Raw genomic sequence first — 20426 nt, 5'->3', positions numbered from 1 at the left:
TCGTTGCAGCTGTTGAAAATGGAGGTTCTTATTCCAGCTCCCGCCGACTGTGAAGTGCGGTCAGTGATAACGCTAGGCCGCACACGGCTCGACGGACAGCAAGTCTCCTGCAGGAGTTCAGCTTGGAGGTGTTTAATCATTCACCCTACAGCCCGGACCTCGCTCCCAGTGATTTCCATCTTTTCCTACACCTCAAGAAATTCCTGTCCGGTCAGCGTCAGCGTTTTGAGAATGACAGAGAGGCGGAGATGGTTGTTACACAGTGGTTCCAATCCCAGGCGGCAGACTTCTACGACACAGGTATTCAAAAGTTGGTCCCACGGTATGACAAATGTCTCAATTCCGGTGGCGAATATGTTGAAAAATAGCTGGACACTTGCTGTATCTGTTGCAATAAATATTTCCATGAAATTGTGTTTTATTTCTGTAAACGGCCCCAGGGAAACTTACTTTGTGGACGAGCCTCGTATTATATGTTTCTGACGGACTCACATTTTACATACAAAACCTCAAAAGAAAACTGGTGTTTAACAATACGTCGAGTCATTTTCAGACACACACACGAACAATAACAAGTTTGTAGCACGATGTCAGACAGTTGCACCGCTGTGTTATAATGTCAGCTAAAGTTTCTGTTAGCGCCTGTCGGTGGGTCATGCAGTTCCTGCCGGGAGCCGGAACGTGGCATTTGGATTCTGGTTTTTCAGTTAACGCAATGTACTGAAACACCCAAAAGCTACTCGAACACGTAATTGAATTTTCGGGTTGTATTTGAGGAACATACGTATACTATTGAAATAAAAGTACCACATCCCGGCCAAGAATTAATTATAAGTAATCATCGCTTTTCGTTATAAAATAACACAAACGGAGAGACGAAATACCTTTGTTGACCTCTAAAAGCGGTGCAAAAGAGGGAAATAATATTCTTACTGGGAATCGGACCGTGCTTAGGAGTCCAGCCGCTTTAACGAATCACAGTCGAGAATATGATACACTGAGAAGTTATTTAGACACCACGGCCATCAAGATTAACTTTCCTTCCTTTTCGAATCGATATATTGGACACTCTATTGACTCGAGCAATCACTACCAATACGAGAAGTAAACCAGCCATTCGATATATTAATGCGAGAATGGGGCCAAGAGCTCTTTCTTCTCTCGAGAGACCCTTGCCAGGGCAAAATGAGTCAGGCAACCACATGTCTTGCAGATAAAACAGAATGAATATTGACTCTCCACTCAGCCCTAAAACTCTCTTTCTTCCATGCCATTGCTTAAAAATTTATTTATTTTTATTCCTATAATTCTATTTTTCCTTACTTTATTTCTGCTCGTCATTCTTTCTTTATTCACGAATAAAAGAACAAAATCTTAGATATAAAAAAAGGAAAGAAGCAGGGGTTAGAGATGCAATTTATCTGATCGGTTCTTCTGTGTTCTAGTGTATGGAGTATCACTGAACAACGAATGCAAAACAAGAATATTTGAAGATTTATGTCTTCTGGGTTGTTACGCCGTGTAGTCGCACTGATGACGGAGGCAGTATGACCTCTGAAAGGTTGGTAAACATCGACCAGACTACACGGCGCAACAACCCAGAAGACAGAAATCTTCATACTCATCGCCCTGATGACGGAGGCAGTATGACCTCCGAAACGTTGGTTAACATCGACCAGACTACACAGCGCAACAACCCAGAAGACAGAAATCTTCATACTCTGATGACGGAGGCAGTATGACCTCTGAAAGGTTGGTTAACATCGACCAGACTACACGGCGCAACAACCCAGAAGACAGAAATCTTCATACTAAGAATCGCCCTGATGATGGAGGCAGTATGACCTCTGAAACGTTGGTTAACATCGACCAGACTACACAGCGCAACAAACCAGAAGACAGATATCTTCATAATCACCGCTGTGAAAAAATCAAATCATACAGAAGAATATTTATTCTTCGATTTTAAAGTGTTAGCCGGGCTAACACGGTTAACATAAACGCTCCGCCACGAAAGACGCAGGAACAAACAGACGAAAAATAGGAAGATGAAAGAAAGAACAAAGAGAGAGGGACGCAAGGAATAAAACTAAAATAAAGTAATGGCATTTTTGTTACAATAAATTCTTCTCGGGCTACCAGCCGTATAAGGTGGTTTAATGGAGAAAGCATCTTCTGGTTATCATATTTGTTCAAAGTTTATTTACATTCTTTGAGTTCAGTTTTTTCATATTCTGACGTAACGAAACTGTAAGACAATAGAAGCAGCTCTTAAAACATCCGCTATTACATCTCTGTTACAACTTGGCTAACAAGATTTAAAATTCTACAAAAGTTTACATTCCTTTTCTTCACGAAGCTTGCAAATTAGTTCCATTACTTTGGCTACCCTGCTCCTACATCCGCAAGTAAGTTTAATTTTCTCGCTTCTGAACACAAGAAGTAAAATCAAACTTCTTGATTAACTGATAAAGCAGCTAATATGAGTTTTTATTTACTGCTGTTCTCTTTCCTCTGAGGTCCATTACACGGCACATCGCCCAGTAAGCACTCCTTCCCGTTTCATGGTTGTCTGTCGTGTCTCCAGCGCCTAAGCTCCGTGCTGATACGAATGCGACAATAGAAGCAAATATAAGCTGCTATAAAACTGACATCAGCACAGGTTTGATGAAGGTTAGTGGTCAGTTTCACGCTCCTGTCGCTTTAACCATGAAGAAAGGGCCCCAGACAGGAGGCCGCTTGGATCTCAGAGAATGTCTGCACACGGTTGTAGCGAAAAGAAAAATTCTTACCCCTGCCAGGATATAAACCTGGCCTCTTTACTGACTGAAATCTATAGAATGATATTACAAATTTTTTTTTTTTTTACGCCGGAGATGAGATCATAATGACAATTTTCAGTGAATTAAATTACGATCAGAAATAGTTCAATAGGTCAAATTTTTCCTCGCACGACGTGCATGACATGAACGCTAGTCATGTCTGTTCGTACATCTGTCTATCCGCACGATTCAACACGAGAACTGCAGGATGAATTTTAATCACATTTGGGCCACAAGAAACTACCCCAAACTCTTTACTTTTTATTAATTTTCTATAACAGGTAATACGCCACGGTGGTCTAGTGGTTAGAAATCTGGCCTTGTAATCCTGGGGTCTCGGATTCGATTCCCGGCGGTGCCCGAATTTATAACTTGTGTTGGGCAAGGCCGTGGTCTAGGCAACACGGAGTTTTCCTCCGGGGGCTTCCCCGGTTTCTCCGTGGCATCCCAATAATTACTCCATTCACACACAGAAGAAGGCAATGGCAAACCACTTCTGGATCATCTGCCAAGAACGTATATGAACAGGTCCCAGTCCGAGATAAGGATGGAAGGATCCTGTTCATATGGACCTGTCGTCAGACAGAACACTACAAAAAAAATAAATAATTAACTGTAAGTTCTAGCAAGCAAGAACGTTTTATTCGTCATAAATGCCATTATCTGGTACTGCAGTACTTCCCATCACTCTATAAGCACCCACAAGGCGCTTTGCAGATGTTCGTTAAGTCCATACCCTCCCCCTTCCTGTCCCGTCCTGCTAATCGGACGCGCAAATGCATTAGGAAAATCCCTAACTATATTATCACTCATTAAGCGACAGTGTTAACCCAGAGGTTTAGAGATTATTTTACTAAACCAATGAGGAACAAAATTCCAATTTAAAAATAAGCATGGTTGTAAAATTATACTAATTATATGAAGTATTCAGTGCAAACTTAATTTGAATGTTCAGCAGAAGGAATTATAAATGATAAGCATAAACAAAGCTAAACTGATATAACATCTTAAGGTTAAGATGATGATGCAGTGGGAATGCTTAAACGGGAAATTTATTTCACACTGACAAACGACGAGAAAGTAAATTTTGCTACTGCTGAAATATAAAATGAAAATTGAGTGGTAAGTATACTTCAAACTAACCAATAAATTAAAATTCCAGAAAGGGGTATGGATTTATCTTTTCTCCAGTTTATCCAGCGCTACTCCAGGGAACGTCCATTTTCCTGTGCAAGAGACACCAGGGGATATATTTATCCAGAGAAAAGGTGGCTGTAGCGTGAAGCTGACGACTCAATTGTATTTAACATTAGGCTTAATTACAGACATTTCCTCTTTTTGTCTACAGCCTACTGCACCTAGGATAAGAAAATATTTTATGTAAAGACAAGCACAGAAAGTGTCACATAATCTATTAACCATTATGGACGAGGGCACGTTCGTTGATTCCCATATGCACTCAAATTTAAATTTCATTGGCTTACGTTGTGATAATTCAAAGAATGGATCAATCCCCCTTCCTTATCCACAAGTTAACAGCGCTGGGAATTGCCAGGAACTGAACAAGCTAATCGAATTAGCAAACTATACGTACGCGATGCACAAGCTCATATTGAGTGAAACATCGTGTTTCTGTTGGAAACAGGATGAGAATCACCACTAAATCATATCCGTCTGTAGCGATGCTTAAACAAACACGTTTCATCTATAATAAGAATATAACAACAATAATTTTGTAGATTAACGATATTCAGCGACTGAAATTCATAATCAACAGCAGTTTATTGATCTCTGAATAAATAGCAGACAGCTATTTCGCTCTAAAAGAGATTCCAAACTTCGAAGCTTCATATTTTCAGAGAGCCCACCATCGCTACATCGAGCGTATCCTGAGCCACCTAAATCCATCCAGAAATCCTATAACCTACTCTGTTAAGATCTACCAAGTCATCAGCTTCACGCTGCGGCCACTTTCGCTCTGGGAAAATAGTCCCTAATATATATATAAGGAGAAGTGGAGTTTGGATGCTGTGGTAAAGAAATAACTGCGGTAACTGAACCCAGTCGCCCAGCCCAAGGCTACAGAGCTACTTAGGCTCACTTTGGCGAACAACGTAAAACATTAACGTTATTACGAGAAATAACACAGGCTATATTCAAAATATTTGTTCTGTACAGAAATACACAAAAGACAAACAAGAAGATGGCTGTAGTCTGGGTTGTAGCACCGTGTAATCTGGTAGAGGTTTACTGACGTTTCAGAGGTACTTGCTTCCCCCAATCATCAACCTGAAGATGGAAGCACCAAGGACAAAGACCTCTGAAACTTCGGCAAACTTCTGCCAGACTATAAGGCGCTACAACCTAGACGAAGACCATCTTCATATTCGCCGCCTTAAGAACCTCAGATCCTATTATTATTATTATTTAGTGTTCTGTCTGACGACAGGTCCATATGAACAGGATCCTTCCATCCTTTTCTCGGACTGGGACCTGTTCATATACGTTCTTGGCAGATGATCCAGAAGTGGTTTGCCATTGCCTTCTTCTGTGTGTGAATGGAGTAATTGTTGGGATGCCACGGAGAAACCGGGGAAGCCCCCGGAGGAAAACTCCGTGTTGCCTAGACCACGGCCTTGCCCAACACAAGTTATAAATTCGGGCACCGCCGGGAATCGAACCCGAGACCCCAGGATTACAAGGCCAGCGTTCTAACCGCTAGACCACCGTGGCGGTCCTCAGATCCTACCAAGAATAAATAATTTCTGAAACGATACAGTGTGATATCAGTAGAAATGATTATATTTGTAATGGCGGAGTTCGTAACAATAATGTCAAAACAGGAAATTACACATTTAATATATGTGTGCATTGCATTACATTGCTAAATGACCCTTGAATGAAGAGAACTGAAACGCAGCCATCAGCAGACGGCACAATGACGGGCTGATGCATTATGGGAACCAGTCCACTCACACTTCACACTACAGATTACGTGTACAGCAGCTTTGTGTTTCATCTCTTGCCATTGTAACAGCATTACTCACCACAAAACACAAACAGGAATTATTGTACAGCGTCACTATCTATCCGTTTAAATGTCTCTCCTGATAAAGGGGTGAGAAGGATTTTGAACTTCAAAGACGGTTATCAAAGTATTAATTTCACAGCTTGAATCACATAACTAATATCAAATTGCACTCAAATAATTACCCCTTTCACTGTCATCCTAAATAAACTCTACACACCCCACATAGAGACAAATAAACAAATAGCCCTTTGATTATTAACTATTTCAACGCCAGATCCGAGAATATTCAGTGAAATGTTTGATGCATGGCCAAACATCATCACATTCGTGATTAAGTTTGTGCTACGAGCATTGTGACCTGAAGACAGATCAGTCAGTGGTTATAAATTCCTCCCATACAATCGTTGATGTGTAGGAATATTTCAAAATACTCAGTAATTTATTAAGAAGAAATAAAGTTATAAAGTTATAAAGTTGTTATTCTCTTAGAGTGCATACAGTACATGGAAGGCCGTGTCCATCCGAAAATTTCTTACCTGAAGCCACTGAAGTTCAAACCGAAAGATTTGGATTTACAGAACAGCTCACTATTAGAATCCTTATCACACATGAGAACCAATACTTTTATTCTAAAAAAACATTTTAATAGGGCAAATAATTTCACAATTCTGTGCAGTCTACAATTTTAGTGTGATTATGTCTTCAATGGTAGACATGTACTTCTGCAATAACTGCAGTAAATAAATATCGATAAATTACAACAAATGCGTCTATCGAATATATATTTTACCCAATGTGGTATTTGACCTCAGACATAGCTTTAAAGAAACTGCTACAGTTGCCTAGCAAAAACCATAACACAGCTGTCCCTTTCGGTTAACGTCCTAATATTACACTGAAAAGTTGTCGATTATATCATGTCCGTGTGTCTGGCACCTAATATCTTTTTATCAAATGACGGATTTCCATTAAACTCTATACAAGCGTCGTACTTTTAGAGGCCTGGCCAATGTTGTGCTGTGTAATTCCATATTACAGACACCAAATTGGCGGCTGTATGAATTCTATCCTATTTAACTTTTGGTTTGATTGAGCTAGACATGTAAAATTTCGAACGGAGATAGATCATAAGAGTATTTACAAAATATACATAAAGTATACGTTTATTATTAACAATTATAAACATGGAGAAAAAATAGAGAATGGAATAATATTTCATTAACTTTTCGCAATCATGATGTCTACTGCTGTCAATTATGCACAGAATTGTTGTTCTTGCTAGCCTCAACAGAAGAAAAGTAGGAGTTTTAAGATCGATTGTACCTTCTGGCGAGAGAGTTAGGAAACAATTACTTCATCGCAGTCTCAGTCTCTCAGGCCCTAACACGTAGGACTTCAAGATGGCGCTGCTGGAGCCTTAGAAGCCCAAACTGATTTGAGATTTAGAACAGGTGACAGACCTGCTACGCCCCACATTCACGGCTTTCGCGATGAATAAGGCATCAGCTGCCAGAAGTGCAAAGCCTAACCCACAATAAGCGGGCGTGCATAACAAAACAGTTACTGCATTCTGAAGTAGCGGATAAGGCCCGTTGAAATTCAACCAGGTATTATTTCTTTCTTTCCTTCCTCCATTTAGTACATTTCTCTCATTTAGAAGCAGTTGTAAAGGCAACCTAATGATAGCAGCACTTGAAAACAACATTCTCTCATGTAGAAACGATACTGAAAAGCCATAAACCGTAACCTATCGTATTAAAAAGGTCTAGTTACAGCTACTGAATATTACTAAGTACCTAATTAAGTATCTAACAGCCCCGAAACTTCTTCCTAGAAGCACCAAGCAGAATAAAACTTCTGTGGATTAGACGAAAGTCAAGTTCTTTGAGCTAAAATATCTCAACACGGCGATGGATGATGAAACTCCTAATCGGATTGAAGTTGCGTAGAGTGCCGCAGGAGTTAGCAACTTCCCAGTTATTCGTTTTATTGATAATGGATATACAGATAATGTTGCGGTAATATCCACTGATCTGCATGAAACGGGATAAACAAATCTATCTTATCAAATCTAAAACTTCTTGACGATGGTGAAGAGTCAATTGAATAAAAATTTCCTTGGATATTATCCATCGTCTAGTAAATATAAAACGTAAAAACGACGTTTCGGAGATGGGGCTCTATCTCCGTCTTCAGGTTCCTACTCAGTTGGGCCCACTAGATAGAGCTAATCCCTGGTCCGGAGATAGGGATTAGCTCTATCTAGTGGGCCCAACTGTGTAGGAACCTGAAGACGGAGATAGAGTCCCATCTCCGAAACGTCGTTTTACGTGTTATATTTACTAGACGATGGATAATATCCAAGGAAATTTTTATTCAATTAAATCTATCTTATCTTATTATCTTCTCCCTTTTATTATTCCCTCTTCCTACTTCTCTCAACGCCTCTCCCTTCATTTCCATCGTCTCCTCCTTTTAATTATTTCCTTATTATTCTCTTTTCGTACTTCTTCCCTCCCTCTACTTGCTTTTTCTTCATTCTGTCTAGTGAAACTATACAATTTATTTTATTTATTTATTTATTTATAGTTTATTTAACGATGCTTTTCAATATATCAAACTATATAGCATCGAAAGAAAGATAATAAATAACGAATTGGAATAATGTGCAAGGAAGTGGTCGTGGACTAATTTGGAGTACTATCCCGTAATTTACCTGAAAAGACTGAGAAAAAACCTTTAAAAACCTCAGTCCGGATAACCGAGATTTTACCCGAGACCTGTCGAATGCAGAGCAGGAATGCTAACCACTCGACCAGAACGTTCGGTACTAGACGATCACATGCATAAACGTTAATCGATAATTACACGGGAAATCAGTTGAATTGTGATGCCCTGGCGTAGACGACGCGGTTACAGTAACACGTGTCGCACCCACTCACGTACCAGGACGCGACACCCACAGTCTATCCCCCCCCCCCCCACACACAAATTGAATGACGAGCAGAAATAATTGAATCGTTCGAATATGAATTACCTGGATGCATATTTAAAACAGAAGACCAGGGGGCACAGTAACCGGGGGGACAACTGATTGACATGGCGTGGATCAGTGAGAAACGTGGTCCACCCCTGACAGAACAATATCAATTACAAATGTTTGTGAACAAAGCGCCGAGGGAAATGTTTGGAAAATGAAGTGAAAACTGCAAATGAGAAACCTCATAATTTCTGTATTCATTAAATATTGTTGGGGTTATCAAAATAAAAAGGTAGTCAGTTTATGCAGCACACGTGGGAGAGAGATGAGAAATATGTACAATGGTTTTGGTAGGAAAACCCACTTAGCAGACCTAAGTTTAGATGGATCGATAATGAATTATCATCAAGACCCACAAAAGAATTAGACGTGAACTGAACTGAATTCAACTGGCTCAGGACATGGTCCAGTTGCGAGCTCGAATGAATACGTTAATGCACTTTTGGATTTAGCAAAGGCGAAAAATTTCTTTACCATGTGAGTGACTACTAGGCTCTTAATGACTCTGTTCCATGGCGTTTTAAGATGCAGTTCCACATTAAATCCGCTAAAAGGAAGAAATTGGTTCGTATCCTGTGTGAAGAACATAAACACGTATATGCCTCTCCCCGATGTACCGCCAGGGTAAGAACCTCGGCAGAAGGTTAGACGGGCCCCAGACCTAATCTGAAGACAATGGTGACAAACAGAAACGTCTCTGCATTTCCCGGGAATCGAACACCGGTAGTCGAGCCTATAGCTACTCGATGTATTCAATAAGCCACCACGATTCATGGCCGGCCAACTTTTGCAGTTAATACCTCGTATCTGCAATAAATGAACATCCAAAGTGTAACACCGGAGCGAACAAGCAATTTTCACCTACACCGTAGGGGAGAAGGGGGCTAGTTGTTATATTTTAGTTTAAAAATCACTCATTTGCAGCAGCATCTCACGAGTCTCGTATCTGTTCTCAGTTCTACCCAAGGTACTTTGTGTATTACGTGAGCTAGGTTGATTTAAGTGTTTTACCAGTAAGATAGTGTAATTGCGTCATATTGTGAATATTCTAACAATTATTTATTTTAATCCGTCTTATCACAATATTTAAAATTTCTTATAATTAAGATAATAAAATATCATTGATGTTCTATATCGATTGATCGATTTACATTTTGGAACATCTTTTACACAACATGTTTCAGTTTTTATAAAACTATCATCAGGTGTAAAATATTTACGAACTTAAAACTCAAATATGATTCCATTTGGTGATGTTTCATGCCATTTGTTTTTCAATTTTGGGCGAGGTGTTGTCTTTTCTTAAATTTTATCAGATGTACATATCGGTCTGTAAGTAGAAGATTGAAAGAAACACTAAAGAATTTGAAAGAATTTATAAAAGAATTTAGAGAATAAAATGTAAAATATATAAATTATAGTTAGAAAGTTTACTTTTTACTAAAAAGTAAACTTTTTCTTCTGACTCTGAACTCACTTCCACGACCGTGAGATAAAGGCAAGTTCTTTAAAATTTCCTCATCTAAAGCTCTTTACATAAGAGTATTTCGTGTACTTCGTTCTTCACTTCAGTCGAATATTGACACTGCTTTGACAGCTAAATCAAAATGGCGCACCGTGGGGCCAGTTGTTACACTGGACAAGCGTGACCCATATCTTTTGCAATAACTTGCGTTGGCAAATGATTACATTTTATTTTTTTAACATGAAAGATGGTACGAAAGTACAAAAGGAAAACTAATAGAGGTAATACAAGTTTGGAAACGTTTAAGATAGCAGCTGATGAAGTCTCTTCTGGCAGAATCTCGTTAAGGCAAACTGCTAATACATGGTGAAAATGTTTGAAGTTAATTTCTGCAATTAATTTTTAATTGGTATAGTGCCTGTAATTAATTGCTTAATAAAGGTCTGAATTATTCCTTCTGTTTAATAATACAGTGTGTTGTAACAAATTTCCCCTTCACTGTAACAAATAACACCATAACACTGTTACAAACCGCCTTCTCTTAAATATACAAATTTTATAATGAAACAGAAATGAATAAGGCTTTGAAATTTTTTTATAAATATAGCCAAATAGTAGTAGTACCTGACGCCATAATTGCTAACTTTGTAAATTTTAAGAGTAAATGTACAAAAAATCGTAATTGAAAATTGTAAGAACTAGCCCCCTTCTCCCCTACAGCATGTCCCAAAAAGATATATACACAGAACCATTACACACGTCAGTAAAATATATGTATATATCTTTCGGGACACTCTGTATGTTGCTTGTAATTATATCTTCAATTCAAATGCAATGTGCAAAGTAATTCTAGAACAACGAATAATTCAATCTCTGTGGAGGCCAATTAGATACTAAAGCGTTTATTCTACTGAAGTCTGCTCTAATCAGAACAGAAGTTGTCTGGGTGCTTAGAAAACTAGACTACGTATTACGACATGAATTACATATTGAACAGAATTAGAATTTGTTCTTATTACCTTGCAGTCTTTGAGGCGTTACAGCAAGCTTCGATTGTTTTTCTCATGTAAAGAAATTATAATAGATGGTAAGGTGGGCTTTAAGTAGAGAATAACAGATTTACAAACTTTATCCTGATAAATAAAATATTATTTAGCATGTTCGCCACCGTAGTTTCAACACGTAAGAAAAACGTGTTAAGCCTTTTGAAACAAATATTAATTTCTATGAAAACGTTCGAATAATAACATACCATTCGGTTAAATTAATATGTAATTGGTAGAACATTTGGAGAATAAATAAATAATCATAACATTTTGGATGTAAAAATTGCAAAGAAGGACCACTCAGAAGACCTAGTTGTAGACACATTAACCATTCAGCATAATTATATTAGTTTTACTGAAACTCTTAATAAACATATATACAGTTCATTCTTAATTGTTATTTTGTTCTCTTTACGTCTCGGTTCGTCTCTAGTATCGTTACCGGAGTCATTTCCACACTAATTCGTTGTCTGGCAAACACTTAATGCATAACGCGATCACTGTTAGACACCAAGGCAGTAAACAGACCTAACCTTCACCAATGAGAACAAATACTCAATTTCAATAACAAGATCTTGGTTAATGTATAATTATAATATTGTCACGATACACAATTTTATTATTTTAGTGCAGTTTCCTGAAAAACCCAGTCGAAGAAATGGCTCTTTCGCTAGTATCTGTATTATGTCAATCGATATGTAACAAACTTGTGCCTAAAATGAATCTGTACAGGTATGTTACATTCACTGATGAAAATTAAGTCATTTCGACTTTCTCCCAGTGAATTTCAATGGCAAAACATGCAAATGGGTTAAAATAAATCTTACTGAAATATTAACTTCACTAAGCCGAGTAGCCTCAGGATGCGATTCTATCTTGGTCATTTGTGACTATGGCGACAAAAGGCCCGGGTTCCATAATTAAGTCAGACACCATTTGTCCCTCAAGCACGCGAGTCCCTTGAGACATCTCCAATCGCTGGAAGCTGGGTCGAGTTTATAAAGCGGTTTATCGGATCAGCTTATGGGACACATGAGAGCGGATTATCACGGGATTAACACAGAGCACGCTGCTTGCTTCCACATAAAGATATTCCGCACATTTATTTATTCCTGCCTTTTTTAAATTCTTCCCGACTTCCCTCGTTTTTTATTTCCTCTGCTCCTTTTCTCTCCGTCTTCCTTTGTTTCTTAGTCTCCAATTCCTTTCCCTCTTCATCCTTCATCCTAATTACTTACTAATTTGGCAACAAATCAACTAAGTAAATAAATATATATCAACGGAATGACAACGTTTACCGCTCTGCTCAAAGACAATTGTCAGTGGATAAAATCTATATAGGATATGAGGTTTTCACAGCGGTGAGTATGAAGATTTCTCCGTCATCACCCTGATGACGGAGGCAGTATGACCTCCGAAACGTTGGTAAACATCTACCAGACTACACGGCGCAACAACCCAGAAGACAGAAATCTTCATACTCATCGCCCTGATGATGGAGGCAGTATGACCTCTGAAACGTTGGTAAACATCTACCAGACTACACGGCGCAACAACCCAGAAGACAGAAATCTTCATACTCATCGCCCTGATGATGGAGGCAGTATGACCTCTGAAACGTTGGTAAACATCGACCAGACTACACAGCGCAACAACCCAGAGGACAGAAATCTTCATACTAAGAATCGCCCTGATGATGGAGGCAGTATGACCTCTGAAACGTTGGTTAACACCGACCAGACTACACAGCGCAACAACCAGAAGACAGAAATCTTCATACTCTGATGACGGAGGCAGTATGACCTCCGAAACGTTGATAAACATCTACCAGACTACACAGCGCAACAACCCAGAAGACAGAAATCTTCAGCTATAAATTTGACTGAATAATTTGTTCATGTTTACTTTGATATTCACATGCATATCTTAAATAAATTAACATAATCGTCTACACTGTGCCGAAAACCAAAATAACATCACCATCATCATCCTCACAGCCGTAAGAACTTGAAAATCTCACATAATGGTAAAGTGTTCTCTATAAACGAGGCTCGGTTTGCCTCAGACCCGCTCTGGCTGTGGTGACGAACATGGGATCGAGTCCCAGCCAACCAGTCCGCAATTAATCACTTTGTTAAGAATGTGTTAGCAATTTCGAACAGTAATTAATTCTTATGACACTGATATGTGATATCTGCAATCAGCGACAACTCTGGACCATGAAACTGTCCCCTCATCTCAGCATACTGACACAGCAGATTATGAAGATGACGACAATAAATCTTGTGCGCTGGGTGAATATAACGACATAATTACACAAATTCAGCTCGGGGGTTTAGAGACAGGGAAATTGCCAAGAAATATAGCATACATGGATTCAACTTGCTCAGGAGAGGGTCCTGTGGCCCACTCGTGAATACGGCAATGATCACCACGATTCCAAAAAGGGGGGGGGGATTTCTTGACCAGCTAAACAATCGCCAGCTTAAGATTATGCGTGTTGTAGTTACATGCGGCAAACAAAGAGTCTCTTTTCTTTCAACGTTTCCATTTAGACAGAAAGCCCAACAGATAAGAAGACTTCGTTATTTGTTTTGGAATTGATTTAGCATATGTTTTTTAAAAGTCTTAAATCTTTAAAAGCTTAAAAGTCACTGCGTGCCGAAAAACTGATCTTTCACTGTGTTGAAAAAAAAGAGTAATAATCTGTGGTCCAAAAATTGGAAATAGCCCGATCTACCGGATCCAACAAAACAGACTTTAAAAAAAAGGGTCGATGGATAAAGTCCACACAACGACAATAGTAATATAAGATCATCGCCAGAAACATTCAGAGAATAAAAGATATCAGAAGCCAATAATTAGGAATGTGTTTGATCTGTTTTTGTACACGCCACCTAATGCAGGTTCATCTTCTTGAATGTTCTCAGCTGGACTCTCATCATTGGCATCGTCGCCTTATATGCACAATTTAAGATTAACAACAACAGATTTTCAAACATAAATTTTGGTATGTTGCAAAATAATCGCTGGGTCGTATGGTTCGTCAGCTGTATCAGTCAAGTGGGATACAGGATTCGCATTTCTGCCACAATGTCATTTTAAATCCTCAACAAGTTTTATTTCTTAAAATAACATTCCACACAGAATTTAAAAATGTTTACACTAAAAAAATGTTACATAACTATCAGTTATTCTTACTGACTAAACATACTTAATAAATATGCACTAAATGCATTAAGATAACTTTAATAATAATCATTTATCCATGATTTTGATTGGTATACTCAATATGTTAACCACGCACTAACCGTATCTGAATTGTTCGTTATTTATTGTCTCCTATTAAATTGTAAATAAAAATAACAAATTCGTGTATCACGTACCAAAATAATTTGAAATAACGTTACAATCTTGGTCTATATTATTTTCTAATTACAATTCTTTCTCCATATTATGTATGACCAATTAAAAGCCGATACTCGGACTGGACCTAGGGCCGTATGCCGGCCGACGTTGCCACCCCTGGCGTACTCTGACGTTCAGGTTAGGAATTTGATCTTCAGAACCAGTTTGCCGTTTAACTCCGGAAATTAGACATCGCGCAGTGTTACAAGTATCAGCGTCGTCGAGGCGTGCTTGCACTGGCCCCAACATCTCGTTCCAAACAAAGAAAATATCCCTCTTTAAAACGGAATTAATTCCCAGAGGTTTTCGTGATTTTCTTCAGCCCCTCCAGACAAATGCCGGGATAGTATAACTTAAATTGTGTAGCGACCACTTCCTCCCACATCCCTTCCCATTCATGCTGCACTAAACCTTCTATTATTCGACGCCACTAAAAGTTGAGAAAATGTAATTCTGGTTCGAATTGGTCCAATATAACAGGTACTTTTAGGTGCATGTCAGACTGGACTATACCATTTTTATCAAAAACAGCTCTCCGACAAGTAATTTATAATACACATCCGATTATCCGGGAGTGGATTGACCGGTGTCTGTCAGGTTTAATAGAAAATTAAAAATTAATTTAAAAAATGTTGTAAAAGAACGTTTAAAACAAAAGGAGTAAATACAGTAAGATTATTCAACGTATTAACATAAATCAATTGTTGCTAAAACCTGAAGTTTGCAAAAACAGAATGTTATTACTGCCCCTTGGAATTTCTTCTAAAAAAACGATTTGGTATGTATTGTATTAAATTTTATACAAAACCCTTTCTGTTGTTAGTAAATCTTTAAAAATTCAAACTGTATATGTCTTTAAATAAACTTACGCATATTACATTTGCGTGTTATTCATTCGTTTTTGCGGATTATCCGGGGTTTCGGTTACCGGAAAAATATATTTCCCAACCAATCCGAATAATCGGGATTCTACTGTATATTATAAATTATTTGTACGGAGACTAACACTGTTATCAAAAACAGCATATTGTACAAAACAAATGCAGCAGATAACACAGATCCCATTACAATTCACATATTTAATTTTAAAAATGTTTCGATGTGGTGAATATTTAACGAAATACAAGAACATTTATTTCTGACGACTCATCCTCATACATGCAATGTCATTGGATTTGTCATAAAACGATTTGTGTCTGAAATATATAAAAGTAAGACAGTTCGATTTCCACCCACTGGCAGACCGACCCTTTGAAGACCGACCACATGCGTCTCACGAAGACGAGGCGGCTGGAACTGACCACCAGTCACGTGCCGTAGATAAGTTCTGATCGAACATCAGAAACACCAAAAGATAAATAACTCGTGCCTGTGCACCCCTACCGGTCTCTGACAAACCAAATGACGTCATAAAAAGTGAAGTCCTCCAGCGTTTCCCCAGCAACCTGAAATCTCCCTGCCTCTTTGTAGTATCATTAAGTTTTATCTTGAGAATCATGTCGCCGTAGTAATGCTGGGGACAAAGACGTCACCAACAGCAATCAAGATGATGTGATCACGTGAGAAAGAACTCTTCACAAACGTGACCGACCGTCTGACACACAAACAAATAAAAATGAATGGTCTGCAATATATTTCATATGCGCATATCCGAGATACGAAATGCCACGTATTCACATCGTATTTTTGCTTGAGTTCAGAGTGCAACCTTCATGTTTTTATTCATTAACTGGCTTCTTCATTTTATTTTCACAAACCTTATTCGTGTACCTGACTGACTAGTTGACTGGTTATTTCGCTGGTTGTTTGAATGGCTTCCTGGTTGATTATTTGGAAGCCTGTCTGGGAGATTTGCTGGTTGACTGTTTAATTGGTTACGTGCCTGACTAATTGGCTGGTTAACTAGTTAATATAGGCCATTCGGCTGGTTGGCTGGATTGGCTGACCAGCCAACCCGCAAACGCGCCATAGACAGGCGTACACAGCGTGGGTAAAGATAGTTTTCTGTTCCTCAGTAATTATTAGCGTTATAGTGTTTCCATAGGAACTTCTCGTTGTTGAAGGGAGTACGAGCTTAAATGTGAAATATATTCTGTTTATCGCAAATCTGTTGACATTTTTATATAGAAAAGGAATACTAACAAAGCGCTCGTTATTTTCTTTAAATAAACTGTAGTGAAATACAAAATATTTATTTTGACAATCTTATGGATACTGGCAAACAAACGTTACCCCGTGGAGTTGGAAACGGTAAAATTACTTATCTTGTAGGTTGTGTGTGACACTTATCAGAAATTGGCAGATTCCACTAGCAACTGAAAACGCATACAACTATGGACAAGAATACACGAATTGAATCTCTATTCTGAACTCGAACCGGAGACAAATGCTTTCAGCAAGGCGTGGCCAAGACCTGAACCTTGAGCGTTACGAGCCACCAATAACGGTCGCTCACACGTCATCTTCGTACTTGCCGCCGTCAGAACCTCAAACCCTACATGACAGAAGAGGATTGTTGATATTTCAGTCTTCAGACAATTTCGTCTAGCAAAGACTGCCTTATCGTTGTGGCCAGTTTTATGAACTTCTTGTAGCGAGCAGCGGAGAGGCGGGAACTTATCTGGGGTCACTAATTGGAAAGATATGTCAATTACTTCTCCTCAACAGATAAAATTAGTTGCATGCGGCAAAGCTCCTCGGTAGGCACCACGCCACACACGCCTGACTCTTACAAAGGAGTTGCGGTGTTTCAGCACACGCTTCCAAAGCTGCTAGTCAGTTGTTCATTCCGTCACTTTTAGCAGCCATTACCAAATTGCTTCGTGTTTCAAAGCAACGGAATGGCGTCCCCTTGTCGCGTAGCTCAGTCACGAGTACAGCGTTGCTGGATTTGCTACACTGCTAGTTCTGAGCTGTCTTCACTCGCCTGGGCTCCGTTGATCGTTGTGCAACGTTGCACGATTCAGCTGTGACCTTGAAGCATACAATTTGGTGACGGATACTTTAATTCATTCCTATAACACTTGCCCACAACAGAGAAACAAAATATCTTACTACGTGCTGCATCTGTGTATTTACTGAAATCATTCCGATAAAATTTCATATTGGAAATCTAAACCAAAACTGGAAGAGCGTGGGAATCGGTTCATCATAAAGTCGAAATCAAACTGAAATCTATCAAAGTAAAGACAAGACAAGACAAGACAAGAAAATATATATACCATCAAGACCTACGCGTTTGAAACGTTTCTGGTATGTTCCACCCTTTACAGCTGAATCTCCTCTAAATAATATTTAATAAATCAGTCCGTACCGCAAAGAAAACATAGGACTTTACCATTACAAAGATAAGTTTATTTAGTTTAAGGAAACAATCGCTGAAGTTGGCTGTCTTCTGGGTTGTTGCGCCTTGTAGTTCGATAGTAGTTTACCGACGTTTCAGAGGTCCTTGCTGCCTCCATTATAAGGGCGATGAGTGAGAAGACATCCAGCCATCTTCAAACTCACCACCACGAAAACCTCAAATCCTACTTTTAAACAATCGGTGTTTACACTAATAATCCACCAAAAACACAAATAAAAAATAAGACTCACGATTGATAAAGGTTTTAGAGGGTTATAATTACAAAGAATATCACTTCTGTATGCAATAGAATATCTGCGCCGGTTTTTATCTTTGCAACAAGATTCCCATCGGCAATAAATGAACATCAAGACGAATGAGGTATGACATACAATGTTATAAGAAAATGTATCTGGGAATTATTGGAAAAGAACTGTACTTTACCACCCTTGTTTATATTTGCTGATGAATGCAGAGTAAACAGAAACTGCTGTTCTGCTGACGGGCGTTTCCTCAACTAAATCATTCATATCCCGACAGTGAGGGTGAAGTATCTTAGGTCTCTTTCCAACTCAACTCAACTCAAGTACAGCCTCTTCGTCAACTTTACGCTCAAGAATTAATTCAATTAAACTCCTTGCATAAACAGTACACAATTGGACACCTCTAAGGATGCGGCGAAAATTCTATAGAGCTTAACTGTGTACTTTAGAATAATGGTGAGTAAACACTTCACATGAGGGCCGATTTAAAAAAAATCCTGTTTATCTGAATGACAAGGTAGAGATGGAACATCTTATCTCGTAAATCTATCAGAAATTATTTAAGAAACAATCAACAAACCAACAAACCAACCAGCAACCATCCTTCACAAGTTGATAGTCGTTCAGCTGGTCAAACCCGATGGTTTATTACCGTGAAGATGGCTGTTTCCTGGGTTGTAGCGCAGTGTAGCCTGCCAGAAGTTTACTGACGTTTCAGAGGTCCGTTCTGCCTCTTATCAGGGTGATGACAGATGGAGCAAGGACCTCTGAAACGTCGGTAAACTTATACAAGACTACACGACGCAACAACCCAGAAGACAGCCATCGTCAGACTGTCTGCCATGAAAATCTCAAATCCTACATAGTAGAAGTTTTCCGACGTTTCAGAAGTGCTTGGTGCCTCCATTAACATCGTCCTGATGATGGAGGCAACAACCTCTGAAACCAGAAAACAGCCATCTACGTACTCAACGCCGTAAGAACCTGAAATACTACTTACTTAACTATCGTGTTCACAAGAATCCGCAATTAAAACCTGTCCTGAGCCAGATGAATCCAATGCACAGCTGTAGGCACGATATTCTTAAGATTCAATTTAATATTATCCTCCCATCTACGGTGATGAAGACGACTAAGTGTTCTGGGGTGAGTCATTTTGTAGGCACCATCTAGCCTTGTGTGTCACGTGTTCCACATACCTCATTCTCAGTAATTTAATCACCCTGAACAAAATTGTAATTAAAACGATTCCTCCAAAGACGGTGTCAAATGACGTCATATTTAGTGAAATTAGCGGGAAAAGGAAAAGAGAGGATGTGAGGGAACAAACGTTAAGGCCAAATAAAGATTAATGAAGAAGTAGCGACGCGGCATTGGGAACACTAACGCGTATGAGAGTCGAGGCAATCAGAGGATGTTTGTACGGTGCAGAGGGCTAATTTTCCGTCCTATTTAAAATAGGACGGAAAATTTGCTACAGTCATTGAGTTAACGGAAGACAGAATCCCATCAGTCTTCACCTGCAAAACCTTACTTCGACAGTCAGATAAGTATGCTTAAATAAGTCAGCAGCTAAAGCAAAAGTAATGGCCTTTAAAACAAATTTTGCCATCAGATATAAAAACAGGTTCATTTTTTGAATTCTATTACACACGATTCAACTTGTGGTTTAATGTTCGTGTTTTTGTTCAGTCTTAGAAAGGCAGAGAGAGACATTGCGATGGGCCGATCTACACAAATTCATAATTTCAGAAGCAATTCTCAATACAAACAGGTAAAAAGGCTTAACATGTAAAACTTTGACATGATTCAAATTAATATTTTGATTTACATGAGGCCAATATATAAAGGTGAATACAGAGTAATCAGTATAAAACGTAAGACTTGTTCTCCAGTTTAATAAACATTCTACAAAAAGTCGGTGGAACTTGTTTCCGGAGCCCTACATTGTCACGAACACAAGACGAGCATAACTAAAAACCGCTTGAATGGCTCGAAAACGCCCGAA

General features: G+C 38.9%; 2 protein-coding genes across 3 annotated transcripts in view; both read right to left on the bottom strand.

The window, feature by feature from the left end:
* Positions 1-20426, bottom strand: part of Sytbeta (Synaptotagmin beta) — an 80866-nt gene that overhangs the window by 55594 nt on the left and 4846 nt on the right. The window lies entirely within an intron of this gene.
* The window catches only part of shps (putative monoamine oxidase sheepish), an 82385-nt gene continuing 76459 nt past the window's right edge, over positions 14501-20426 (bottom strand). Inside the window, exon 11 of the mRNA XM_087350556.1 lies at positions 14501-17785. The gene's annotated coding sequence lies outside the window, so the exon portion shown is untranslated. The remainder of the gene's footprint in view (positions 17786-20426) is intronic.

This window comes from Zootermopsis nevadensis, unplaced genomic scaffold (genome assembly GCF_977971745.1).
Source record: "Zootermopsis nevadensis isolate Lab colony 2312 unplaced genomic scaffold, Znev_1.0 Znev_ptg000017l, whole genome shotgun sequence".
Classification (NCBI taxonomy): domain Eukaryota; kingdom Metazoa; phylum Arthropoda; class Insecta; order Blattodea; family Termopsidae; genus Zootermopsis; species Zootermopsis nevadensis.
This window is presented reverse-complemented; position numbering and strand designations above follow the sequence as displayed.